The following is a 14,229-nucleotide window of genomic DNA, read 5'->3' on the forward strand; positions in this document are numbered from 1 at the left end:
CTTTTGCTGTGCACAAACCTTCTCAAGCTAAGTGGCTTCAAACAGTAGCCTTTTAGTCACCGTGGACTGGCAAATTAGGCTGCACTCATGGGGTGGCTCTTCAGGTCTCCCCTGGGCTCCTGGGTCAGCTGAGAGCTGTGGGCCTAGAATAGCTCAGCTAAGATGGTTTCTCTCGTTGTCTCTCATCCTCCTGCAGGCTACTTAGGCTTTTCCTTGTGATCAGTTGGGTCCCAAGATGGGAAGGAAGTTGCAAAGCCTCTTTTGGCCTAGGCTTAGAACTAAAGTAACATTTCTTCTGCCACAGTCTATTGGCCAAAGCAAGTCACAGGAACAGCCCAGATTCAAGGGAAGAGATACAAACTCCATCTCTGGATAGAAGGAGCATCAAATCCTCCATAGAAGGGCTGTGCTCTCTTCTAATCTGGGATTTTTATTTTTATTTTAATTTTTTTTAATTTTTTTAGGCCTTCTTCTTTTTGGCATCCTAAGGAGTTGTTCTTCCTGCTTTTCCACTGTCTGATCATACTCAGTGGGAGGAGGCCCAAATTGTCTCTCTGTAGCTCTATGTCCATGCTCTTTTGCATAGCTGATTACATCCAGTTTGAATTTTGCAGAGTAAGACAGTCACTTACTGGTATTAATCTTTTTATTTTTTGACATCTTTATGGGCTCATAATGCTCTGGTCTCTGTTGCATCTGTGTACTCTCCATTTCCACCTCCAATTATGCCATTAGCTTACGTCAGTAACAATAAGGATCGTGATTGGAGGAAGCCTGCTTGACAAGGTATGGGCATCTACGCACCCATGAAGCTTCCTTGTAGGCTGACTTTCATGTATTAGACACCCTTCAATTTTCAGTGTAAGGATTTTAGAAAAAAATAAGTCTTATACACGGAAAAATATGGTAATACTTATTTTACTAGAAAACCAGTGTTTTAATGTATTTATCAACACATACAATGAATGTCACATATGATGATGTTTCACTCTTTTCAAAGTCCTAGCACATCTCTTTTCTCATTTAATCAAAGAGCAATCCTGCACTAGGGTGGGAGTTAGTGCCACGTTCTGCATCATCTCAGGAGGCTGAGATGTTGAGACCCCTAAACTGAAATATAGTGGCAACCATACTTTGGTAAAAACTGCTGTTTGAATTTTAACCCTGCTAAGTCTGGCTCTTGCATCTGATTAAAACACTGGGTACTTACCTCAGCTTCCAGGTAGAGACCTGGAGGCTAAGGCAATTTTTCCTTGCTTGGGATCAGGACCACAGGAGATTAATTCCCACTGACTCAGAAGCTTCAGGGATAGAAACTGTAGATAACCTTTAGAGTCTAACCTCTGAGCTCTGCTTCTGTGTTATCGCTATAGCAAGATAGGGCCACATTCCAATGTCCAGCAGGATGTGATTGGGAACCAACCCTGCGGGCTGTCCCCAGTCTTTAGAATTTAGTCTTTAGGATTTAGGAACAAAAGGAAAATTCTTTCGGTTTAAACCTTTAAAAGGAATTGCCTACCCCTGAAATGGTGCAGTTGTGTGAGACCACCTGCGTGTGGTGCTCTCACGGCTGTCCTGGCCAGTTATTTCAATAAATCCTTGCCTGCTTTTTTAATTAATCATCAGCCTCCGGTGGTCTTATTTTGAACCCAGGTTTCGACCCCACAACAAAACCATGTGGTGTATTGCAGCTCTGACTGCTGTACCATTATCTCCTGAGTCATCACACCTTTGGCTATACCCAACTGCCCAGGTGCAGGGAGTTTTAATGCCATGTGAGAGGGAAGGAACATAGAAGGCCCTTAATACTGAACATGTTTAAAAAAAGCCCAAGAGCACCTAATCTGGTCATTGACTGAGGTGTGATGCTCTAATGCCTCACCTGTTAAATGACTTTCAGTTCCTATTACAAATACTTCAAGAATTTTGTCCATTCTTTTAAATAATTATCATTTATTAAGATTTGTGGAATGTTTTGGGTTTTTCAAATCAATGTACCAGATGTCAATCCATTTCATCTTCACAATTAGGACTATTATCAACAGTTCTGTAAGTCAGGACACTTTAGATTGCCAGTGATAGCAACCTAACTCAAACTGGCTTAAGCAAAAGCAACAAGAGAAAAATGTGGTACTTAGAGGACACACAGGCCAGTTGGCTTCAGCAGTGCCCTAATGCTATAAAAAATATCCCCACCCCTTCATTGCATATCTGCCTTCCTCCAAATTGTTGTTATTCACAGGTGGATCTTCCCTACAGTGGTAAAGAGTCACCACTTACTCCTGGTTTATAATCTTGCAGGTTAGGGAAACCTGAAAAATAAAGTTCCATATTTCTGGTAGTGCAAAAAATTTTCCTGGAAGGATCCTCACTAGTCTGGCCTGGCCTAGCCTGAGTCACGTGTCCCTGTCTGAACCAATCAGTGTGGTCAAAAGGATGCAGAACTTCGATTGGCCATGGCTGAATCATATGACTGACACTGTAGCAGAGACAGGACAGTCCTTCAGAAACAGAAGAGGAATGGTTCAAAATCAGGTGCCAGAATAAGAGGTAAAGGTGCTGGGCAGAGAGACAACAGATATCCACAGCAGTAAACAAGAAAAGGAATGTTTGTATCATGAAGTGGTTTTGCTAAAAAAAAAAAAAAAAAAAAAACCCAAAAAAACAAAACAAACAAACAAACAAACAAACAAAAAACACTCAGGCCTATGGCCTGAGTGCAAAGTCCAGAGCTCCAAGCTGGGTTTGCACATGAGTCCTCTGTGAAGGGAACAGCCACTGCCCCCCTTACACTGCACCCAATACTCTGAACAATTCTGTTCTCAGAATAAGTAGTAACCTTTCCAATATCAGGCAATTGTCCAGTTCACAGTGGACACCACTTGGGTGTCCTACTATTTAACTCACTTATGATAAACTGAAGACAGTGGCAGATCCCACAGGTGAATGGCTGGGTCCTACAAGACAGCCCCACTTCAGACACCAAGCACAAATCTGGCTGTCACCTGTCTTTCTGATTAAGCAGCTGTAGATGTCAAATTCCCACGACTCCTTCCTTGGGTTTGATTAATTTGCTAGAGTGTCTCACAGAACTCAAGACAACAGTTTACTTGAATTATTATAAAAGGATATAACTCAGGAACAGCAGGTGAAAGAGAGACATAGGGCAAGGTAGGGAAAAGATCATGGAGCTTCTAAACCATCTGCCAGGTCCCCCTTTCCCCGCATCTCCAAATGTTTACCAACCTGGAAGCTTCCTGAAAATACCATACACCCCAAACACATACACTACCTTTTGAGGTTCTATAGAGGTTTCATTACATATGTAAGATTGATGAAATAATTGGCCATTAGTGATTGAACTCAATCTCCAGCCCCTATCCCCTCCACAGGAGTTGAGGGTGACTCTGAATCTTCCAACACTCTAATCATGTGACTGGTTTCCCTGGAAACCAGACCCCATCCTTGAGTGATTTCCCAAGTCATCTCATTAACATAAACTCAGTGGTGGTTATGAATATCAAGATACCTTAACATCTCTTATAACTTGGAAAATTCCAAAGAGAGCTATCAGAAATAAAACAAAGATGAACTATATATTTATCATAAATCGCAATATCACACCCTCAGTGCCATTTCCTGCTGACCTTGGTGATGTCCTGATTGTTTATTCAACAAGCACACCAGAAGCAACAGCAGCAATAAAAATAACAGCAATCATAGTCATTGTGGTAACATCAATGTAATGACTTTATGCCTGCACTGTTCTCAGTTCAACTGAGTCCATTTAGAGACCTAATTGGCTTTCTTGACCTGCTCATGAAACAGGCAGCATCCCAGCCAGTGAACAGCCAGGTGCTCTGAGGAGCGAGCAGGCAGGACAAGAGTCTAAATGAGGTGTTGTCAGTGAGGTCCCCTCTCCTTAGCAGGTGACCTCAGAGATTTGAGAATTCCAGACTGACTGGCTTTCAATCCCACTCCTGGGAGAGGCTAAAATCATGATTGGCTCCAGTATTAAGTCCTGGTGGTGCTTCGCACACACAGTGACTCCATTTTGGGTCCGTTGTTTCTTTTTAACAACTTATATAACCTTATTTAATTTTCAAACCAAGCCCATTAGGTGGCTTGAAAATTACTGTTTCCTCTATTATCATCCCCATTATCCTCATATGAGGAACTTGAGTCACAGACAATTTTTAAGACTTGCCTTCAAAATGCTGCTAAGGCCAGGGAAGACTGACCTCACATACCTCCTAGTGAAGGTGAGCTCACACACCTGCTCAGTGAGGGGTGAGCTCACACACCTGCCCAGTAGGCACTGAACTTCCCCCAGCTTCTCCTGGATATATTAGAAGCCCAGTGCATGAGATTTGTGCACTTGGGAAAAGAGTCCCTCAGCCCAGCCTGTGCCCTCTCGCAGTATAGGACCGCTTGGGGAATGTCTGCCTGCCAGCTTAGGCCTGATTCCCTGCAAATCAAGCCTAAGCTGGCAGTCCAACATCGCTCTCACAGTCTGGAGCTCTCACAGTCTGGGACCCCTCGCTCCTTACCACCCACCTGCAGTGGAAGCAGGAGAGACTCCCACAACCGCCGCTATGCTCCCCATCATGACCCTGGCTCAGGGTTTCTGGCTGAGTGGCGTTCCCTCCCCCCCACTGAGGGAGCACACTGACCATGTGGGGGAAGCTCCTGAATTTACCATCTGACCTCTGGTGGTCAGTGCACATAATAGTGAGCAGTTTTTCTGCAGTTTGGTCGCTTTGCATATTGGTCTTTTATTATATAGGACTAGAGGCCTGGTGCATGAATTCGTGCTCAGGTAATGGGGGCTGATTAGGGCTGGGCCAGTGGGGGTGGGAGGGGATGCAGGAGGTCAGCCAGCCCTGACCCCAATTTGGGTTGGTGGGGGGAGGCAATGGAGGATGGGGACGGCTGGGGCAGGGGCCTGGAGAAGACCCATTGAGCTGGAGTTGAGCATGCGCCCCAGGCTTCACAAGGAGGATGGCCTCAGCAAGGAAACAGAAACCCCAGAAGGCTCTGCATACATGCCCTGAGCTCCCTTTGGTCAGGAGGAATCAGAGCTAGAGTCTCAGTGTGTACATTAGACCCAGCCTGTCACTCGCCTTTGTCTGTTGGTCAAATCCATTGCATCAAAAAACTTGTTCCCCTTCTTCTCTTTGAGTCCTTTCAACAAATACAGGCCAATTGGAAGACACAAGCCCCAGTGGCAGAGCCAGGCCCCATAATCACCCAGAATTTATGCCTAAGACAACTGGGTAGCAGTCTCCACAAAACAGAACACACTGCTTTATAGTCTTATTCTGCCCTAAAATGTGCCCAGTTGCTCCTCTTTAGCCAGGATAGACTGAACTAAGGAACCAAAGACTGAGTTTCCTTTGAGGTGGGATCCACCCTAAGCCCCTCACAGGCAGGTGCCTTCCCTCCAAACTCGGTGTGCTCTGAGCTGGTCCGTTTCTGGTGGTGCAGGGTCCTGGGCTGCTGGTGGGGCAGCAGGTCCACAGTGTTTCTCTCCACTGCCTTCCTGGTCTCCAGAACAGTACTTGAGAGCAGTACCCTCAGGCCCGGCATGCAAGGCAGCTGTTGCTAGAGCCGTGACTCAGAGAGCGAAGGAGCTGGCACATGCAGAGAAGGACTCACAGGTGGCCAGGACACACTCCCTACCCCACTTCTCAGTCTCGCTCACATGGATTGGGCCTAAGCTTGCTGCTCGAGACTGACACCACATGAGGAGGGTCACAGTGGGGAAAGGGACACCCTGATCTGTCAGCCTTGGTGTCGATCATCTCAGTGCCCAGCTGGTTGAATTTATCCCACAGAGCCTTCAGACAATTGATCTTGGTACCAACTGTCTTTTCTACAATGTTCATGTATGCAGGGCATGTATAATATGCAGAGCCTTCTGGGGTTTCAAGCTGCAGGCTCATGCTGGCCACCTTCACGTTCTTCTTTACTGACACCTTGGTGGCGGCCATGCATGTCATAGTGACCGGTCATTGTGGTCGTTCTGCCATATCTATAGATAGATAGATAGATAGATAGATAGATAGATAGATAGATAGAGATAGAGTGAATCTATAAATAATGCTAAGTGAAAACATAAACACAAATAGCTTTATTTATATGATATTTGGAAGGTAGCAACATTATGGAGACAGAAGTCAGGCTAGCAGTCACTCGCCAGGGGGCTTGGGGAGAGGGAGAGGTGGTTACAAAGGGTAAAGAGAAATTCCTCCAAAGGTGCTAATTACCCAGTGGTAGGTGTTTGTCAGAACTCACAGAACTATCCACTAAGATGTTGAATTTAATAAATTATACCTTCCTAAAAAATGAAAGAATACGCCTTAGGGACTGATTGTTCTCTAATAAATACACTAATATTTACTTTACTAGAAAACTACTCTTATAATGTATTTACCAACAGATATCATTGTTATAGGCAGTTAGACAGACATGAGCAGAGCAAGGACGATGGGCCAGGTACAGAAGGTCACCAGGGTGGAAAGCCCCAGTGCCTAGCAAGGAGAAAAATCTGGGAAAGAAGAACCTCACCCCCAGGGTAACATGTTCTCCCTTAGCTTACTACTGGTCCTGCGAGTTAGACCCCCAGACCTTTTACTCCCTGGGAACACCTAGTCCTCAGTTGTATTTCAGCTCCAGGCCCAGAAAAGCAGAAAAACCAGACAAGTGATGCCAGGCTGCCTGGGCACCGGTTGCATTGACTAATAACCCCCTGGCACTGACCAATCAGTGGAGACCAGAACCCGAAAGATCACAGCTGGAAAGCTGATGGATATTCTATTGAGACCTTTCCCTAAGGTTTCCACCTGTAAGAGGGAGATAAACATGCTCAGGACAAAGGACCCATTGCCTGCTCTCTCCCAGGGCAGCATGCCCACACCATTCCCTTCCCCTTCTTCCCTCTAAGGGACCCCACAAGTCTTGCAACCAGGGGAGCAATGGGCAGCAGCAGCTTGTACCAGGCTAACCTCTGAACCTGTCTCCAAGGCCCCCTTTTCTCTGACTTCCCAGTGAGACAAAGCAGCCCAGCCTAGGCTCCCGTTGCTTCTATGCCTTCCTTGTTTCACTGTCTTAAGTGTGTTTTTGTTACTTTGCTACATACATTTTGTTTCTTGGTTGGATTCTTTCCTTTCTTTCTTTCTTTCTTTCTATCTTTCTTTCTTTCTTTCTTTCTTTCTTTCTTTTTAAATATATTTTATTGATTTTTTTTTTTTACAGAGAGGAAGGGAGAGGGATAGAGACCTAGAAATGCTGATGAGGGAGAAACATCGACCAGCTGCCTCCTGCACACCCCACACCGGAGGTGTGCCCGCAACCAATGTACATGCCCTTGACCAGAATCGAACCTGGGACCTTTCAGTCCGCAGATCGATGCTCTATCCACTGAGCCAAACCAGTTTCGGTGGATTCTTTCCTTTAAAAAGACAAGAACCAAGGTCTTGTCATCTTGCTGGTTACATAATGAGCCCCATGGAAAAATAAGTATGGCTCCCAATTCTCTTCCCATACGGGACTAAAGCCATCAGCTTGAGCGTCCAAATAACCTTAAGTTGATACTGTCTGGTCACCTAAGAGAGCTGCCTGTGAGTGTCACCTGGCCTTGCTCAGCCTCAGTATTTTAGCTGGAAAGGGGGGTGGGGGGAAGGGAGTCTAGTGCTTATTTAACCAGGGAAGTAGCCTGATGACTTCTATTATTGATCTTGCTACCAACTGTCTTTTCTACAATGTTCACAGGCAGCCTATCATATCTAATAAAAGTTTAATATGCTAAGTGTCTGGACATCCATTCAACCAATCAAAGCGTAATATACTAATGATATGCTAAGGCTGCTCAACTGCTCACTATGATGTGCACTGACCACCAGGGGGCAGGCACTCTGACCAGTAGGTTAGCTTGCTGCTGGGGTCCTGCTGATCAGGACTGAGTCAGAGGAGCTGGACACGCCCTGGAGCCCCCCAGCTGGCAAACCTCCCACATCCCTTCCTGGCTCCAATCATGCACTAATGGGGTCCTTCAGCCTGGCCTGCACCCTGAGGAACCCCCACCCCCACCCCAAGTGCACAAATTTTATTCACTGGGCCTCTAGTCTATATATATATATATATATATAAGCCTAATATGCAAATTGTCCCCACAGGAGTTCAACTGGGAGACCAGGAGTTTGCTTGCTATGAATGAAGGAATGCCCCAGCTGGCAGCCAGAAGGCCCCATCAGCCCTGATCACCAGCCAGGCTTAGGAACCTTACTCATGCATGAATTTTGTGCACCGGGCCTCTAGTGATCAATAAAAAGTAGAGATTGTCATTATGTTGCTGCTTCTGGCTTGTTTGCACTTAGGTGGGTTTCATGCCCTTTCTCTGCTCTGCTCTATGGCCAGTGGAGCTTCCCCTGTGTGGCCTGATTTCCCCGGCTTCTAAGGAGCTGGCTGCCTCTTGGGTTTGGCCAGAGGCAGGCATGGCAGAGTACATTGGAAAGCAGGGAGAAAGGGACACAGGCTTTCCTATCCACACACATGGCTTCTGGGGCTTTTCCAAAGCAGATCCATCACGGGCCCAGCATGGCCGGTACCCTGAGCTCTGGTTACAACACTCTTCATCCTCTCTGGAGGGAGTTGGCAGCAGCTTCCTGTCTATCTAAGCTAGGGGTGTCGAACTCAATCAGAGAAGGGGCCAAAATCTAAAATCCAGCCTAAATCGCGGGCCGAATGGTTTACTGAACAGTCATAAACTGACAATGTCATAAACTGACAGCGGAGTGCAGTGATGACAGCCCGGTGGGGGCCACATTGCAAGGCCTGGCGGGCTGGATTTGGCCCACGGGCCTTGTGTTTGACACATGTGATCTAAGCTCTGAGCACCATGATGTCTGAGGCTTTGTCTCAGGAGGGCTCTCCCTTAGGGAGATAACTCCTACTACATTCCTTCTGTCTTGTTTTTATTTATTTATTTATTTATTTTTATATATATTTTATTGATTTTTTTACAAAGAGGAAGAGAGAGGGACAGAAAGTTAGAAACATCGATGATGAGAAAATCATCAATCAGCTGCCTCTTGCACACCCCCTACTGGGGATGTGCCCGCAACCAAGGTACATGCTTTTGACCGGAATCGAACCTGGGACCTTTCAGTCTGCAGGCCGACGCTCTATCCACTGAGCCAAACCGGTTTCGGCTTCTGTCTTGTTTTTTTTTTAACTGGAGGACCAATATATGAAATTTGTGCAAGAGTAGACCTTCCTTCCTCTGGCTGCCAGCACCAGCTTCCCTCTGGCAGCCCTGGGTTTGTCCGGAAGGACATCTGGTCTAATTAGCATATTATTATTATAGATATATTTTTATTGACTTCAGAGAAGGAGATAGAGATAGAAACATCAATGATGAGATAGCATCATTGATAGGCTGCCTCCTGAATACCGTACACTGGGGATCGAGCTCACAACCTGGGCATGTGCTCTAACTGTGAATTGAACCTCTACCTCCTGGTTCATAGGTCAACACTCAACCACTGAGCCATACTGGATAGGCTTCCTATCATTTTAAATACTTGGAAGTCATTTCCATCTTCCTACTTAAACGCAGACTGATACAATCACCATCCCTGAGTTTTCTTTTTGAAAAATATTGATCTGACTTCTGACTGCTAATGTATCATGAATTCACTGTGTGGTCTTGGCCAAAGTGATAGATGTCACCGTGTCCCAGCTGCAAAGCAAAGGTGCTCAGAGTGGCCAGCACTCAGGGCACTATTGTGCTTGAGCCTCTCCCACACCATGATAATTTTTATCATTAGTCTTATGACATATGTCTGCATTCCCTTCACACTGGCTTCTGACTGTTTTTTGTTTTTTTTTTGGTTTGTTTGTTTTTTACAGGCTGTCAAGCCAATTATGAAATAAGTTGGGCTGAATACAGGCTGTGGAGAATGAGTGTAGAGGCTGAGCAAGATGCAGGCAACCTCCAGATAGCATCCTTTGGGGAGAACCTAACAGGTAGAGCATCCCCAGACCAGCATAGGGGCCCTCCCCACTCAAAGCCCCACGCTCACCCTGAGAGGAGGTGCTGGCTCCTTCGCTCAGCCACCATAGGGCAATCAGCCAGCAGTCCTGCTGGCACCACAGACATCACCAGTTGAAAAGCCTAGAAATGGGGGCATTTCCTCTGAGTTAATTAAGATGTCAACCCCAGCCAATGCTACTGTGACTGTAAAAAAAACAACAAGGACAAAAAACAAAAAGAAAACAACAACACAAAAACAAAACCTTCCAATTTCTTTTCTTTCCAGAGCTCTTCCTTCTTTTCATGTAGAAACATCATTGAGACTCCACTGGGAGGGACCCTGATCATGCCTCAGTTTTCACAGGCTGTCAGAACAACTGGTGACCACCTGTAACCATAGCAATGACAGCAACATTAGCCTTTACTTTATAAATGTTTACTTTGTTCCAGATACCTGGTCAGGTTCATTCCAATTGATCTTCATTACAACCTAAAAGTTAAATTCATGTTCCACACTTCCAGCAGAGACTGGCCCTAGGAGTAGTTCTGTCTTTGTTCAAATGCCTGTTACCTTATCAAATAGAACTTCCCTGACTGCTTTGCATGAAATTTATCTTGTTCTGTCTTCCAGTTCACCGAGTCTTTCTTCTGCCCTCCATTCTGCTGCTGAGCCCACTCATGGGGGCTTTATTTCAATTACAGTATTATTCAGTTCCATTTAGTTCTGCTTTAGAGATAGATTCTGCTTCTTTGCTGAGTTTCTCTTTTTGTCTCACATGTTTTCAGCATGTTTATTATTGCTCATTGAAGCATTTTTTTTTTATTTTTATGGTGACTACTTAAAATCTTTGTTTCACAATTCTAGCTTTCTGTCATTTTCATACTGGCATTGACTGTGGGTTTCATTTGAGTTGAAATTTCTTCTGTCCTTTGAACCATGAATGATATTAATTGAAACCTGGATGTTTTGGGGATTATGTTATGAGACTCTAAATCCTATTTTGACTTTCTGCATCAGCTGGCTGGCAGGGGAAGGGACTTACCATGTCATCACAGCTGGTGGGACAGGAGTCCAGGCTCCTGTGAGTCTCTGTGGGTACCCAAGTGGGGGATGGACTAGACTCTGCTGCTGCCTCCCGGCTGGAGAGGCAGGTGTGCCTTGTGGTTGCCTATCAAGTAGCCTCCACTGACAGCATAGGATGTGCCTCACTGCTGGAAACCAGGGAGAGTCCTGGCACCAACCTATGGGGAGGGTGAGCAGAACTTCATTATACTGGGCGGGTGCGGGATCCCAGACTCCCACCATAAGCTCCTCTGGTGGCACAGCAGTGGATGCTCCTTTGTACCAGCCTGGCAAAGGCAGAGCATGGGCTTCCCACTCAGGCTGTGCTAGCTTAGATGGGCACTGGGCCATAGGTTTTCCTGTGGAGTTGGGCTAAAGTAGAGCAGCTATTGTCTATAAGTTGTCTGTTTTGCTTGGTTGCCCTTTCATGGTCGTGGACTGGAGAAGGGCTTTGTTGGGGGCTTTTCTTTTTTGCATCCCTTGATGCTTCCAGGTTGCTGGGTTCTTCAGCTCCAAATCAGGATATCTGCATCATAAGAGACAAAAAAAAAATAAAAATGTTGGGACCTCATGCAATTCCATCTTCCTCAAAGTGGAAGTCCCCACAACCTCTTAAATAACGTGCTAACTTAAGGCCTGGCTGTCAAATTCTTAAATAATATAACGTCCACTACTTCTTCAATCTTATTATCCTTCCCCTTTACACATCTGCTCCACTCTCCACTCAAACATAACTATTTACTTGTGGGTGGGAAGCGGGTTTCAATTCATTCTATCACATCCCTTGGATAAGTTGCTCAGCCTCTTTGTCTCAGTTTCCTCACCTGTAATGTGGGGAAATAATAGTGTATATATCTTAGGGCTGTGGTTGTAAAGAAAAAGGGTAGTAATTCTTACACAGTAATTAGCAGTGTCAGGCATCTGATAACGTGCAGTGTGTACTAGCTCTTCTTATCATCCAAGCTTTTCTTCTTCTTAACCTTGCTCCTCCTGACCAACTTCCTCTCATCCTCAAAACTGACACCCTTTCTACATTCCAGTTCCGGTGGCACCTCTTCCATGAAGCCTTCCTGTGTACTCTCAGAACAACCAGTGCTGCCCTCCCGTGAAATTCACGGAAGGTTTTCTATCTTCTCCTCCAATGTTTTTCTGGGATTTCTTTAAGGTAAGGACTATACTAGACTCAGACTCACATGCACACACTTCTAGCTCATTATGAAGACTCATGCTGAGTGAGAGAATTATTAATTCATTAAATAGAACAAAAGGGGCCATCAATTAATTCCCATGTTCCTGTGTTAGACAGAATCCTGGGACCTGGGACCTGTAAAGATGGCACCAGTCATGACAAAAGGAACTTTGCAGATGTGATTAAAAGTCAAGGATTACAAAGTGGGGAGATTATCCAGGATCATCTGGGTGCACCCAAGGTAATCGTAGTGTCCTTACAAGTGACAGAGGGAGGCAGCAGATTTAATCAAAGAAAGCAATGTGAGGATGAAAGCAGAGGTTAGAGTGATGAGGTTGCTGGACCTGCAGAGAGAAGATGGGAGAGGTCTGTCAGACAATGGATCTGGCAGCCTCTTGAAGCTGCCAGGGAAGGAAGCAGATTCTCTCCAGGGCCTCCAGGAGACACAGCTCTGCCAGCACCTGGACTCCAGCCCATGAGACCCATTTGCATTTCTGACCCCTAGAAGTGTAAGATAATACCTGTGTGTGGTTTTAAGTCCCTGAGTTTGAGGAAATTTGTTACAGCAGCAATAGCAAACAAATACAGTGCACATCACTGACATCTAATAGGCAAGCTCATTAACAGGATTATGATGAAAAATAAATGCATTCACTCATTCATTCATTTACTCAACAGTTATTGAGGACCTACTATGTGCTAGGCATAGCCCTAAGTGTGGGAAGTTGACAGGGTGAGTGTATTGAAACATAAATCAAAAGCTGTTACTATTCTCAGGTTGCCCACAGTAAGGGGCCAACAGTCACACCAAGCAGGATTATCAGCAATCACAGTGTAGTGAAGTCTGCCAAGCGTCTTTCTACGGGAGGAGAGAGTTCAACTTTGCCCAACACCATTGTGTTCCTCTGCTTGCAGACCGACTTGAACTGAGCTGAAGGACCTTCTGGAAGTGTCCTAGTCCAGTGGCCCATCGCCATCAGTGACACAGCAGAGCCACAGTGCAACTGCCTGTGCACAACCCCGGCTCCCCATTCACAGACCACGTGGCCCTGAGCACCTTACATGAAGGCACAAGGAGCACCCCGCTCCGGGTGAGATGAAGGACTGAGGAGTTCATTTGTGTTCGCACTTGACAGAGTACATGGAATATGTAATGTTGCTAAATTTTTTAAAAAAGTCCTGAGTCTAACCCCAAGTCAGAATTTCTGAGAGCAATGCTTGCAAGTCTGCCCTTTAGTCTCAGGAAACTGAAGAGGAGCTGCTGCCCGCCCCGCCCCTCACCCCCCAGGGGAAGCCAGCCACTCAACCGCTCCACAGGCTTGCCTGTTTTGTTTTTCTTGTGTTTTCTAGAGAAAGCCTGTGTAAAGGTTACTCTGTCACCATTTTTCTTCCCAGACTCGTGAATTTTCTTACAAGCTAGTTCAAATTTTATTTGTTATAAATTAACCTTTTAAGATGCTTAAGCGTTGGTATTTAATAGAAGAATAAGGATTATCTCTATGTTCTCTAAGTTCACTCACCCAGCAGCTACTTAATGAGTCACATCCTGTGCCAGATGTGTGTGTGCATCTGTGTGCATGTGTCAGATATGCGTGTGCCTGTGTGCTTGTGTGTCTGTGTGTATGCCTATGTGTGTAGGAATTACATTCCTTTCTAGAGGAGGAGGACTCTTTAATAGCAACTAGAAATCAACCAATCAAATGTACAAATGAGGAGCACAGCATAAAAAGATATTCCAGGCAGCCAAAGGTAGTCTCACTCAGAAAACTCTCCCGCTTCAGCTCTCTGCCGTGGGGGAGAGAACCTGTGTCAGGCCCGCGGTTCAGCAGCTGCCATGCAGTGCCCAGCAAGGCTGTGCTCACGGACCAGCAGCCCGAGTACAGAGGAAACAAACTCCACCCGGAGTCCGTTCCGGTGCAGGGGGAGCTGGTGAGATGCCAG

The sequence above is a fragment of the Pipistrellus hanaki genome (genome assembly GCF_964339955.1).
Source record: "Pipistrellus hanaki genome assembly, chromosome: 4".
NCBI lineage: Eukaryota > Metazoa > Chordata > Mammalia > Chiroptera > Vespertilionidae > Pipistrellus > Pipistrellus hanaki.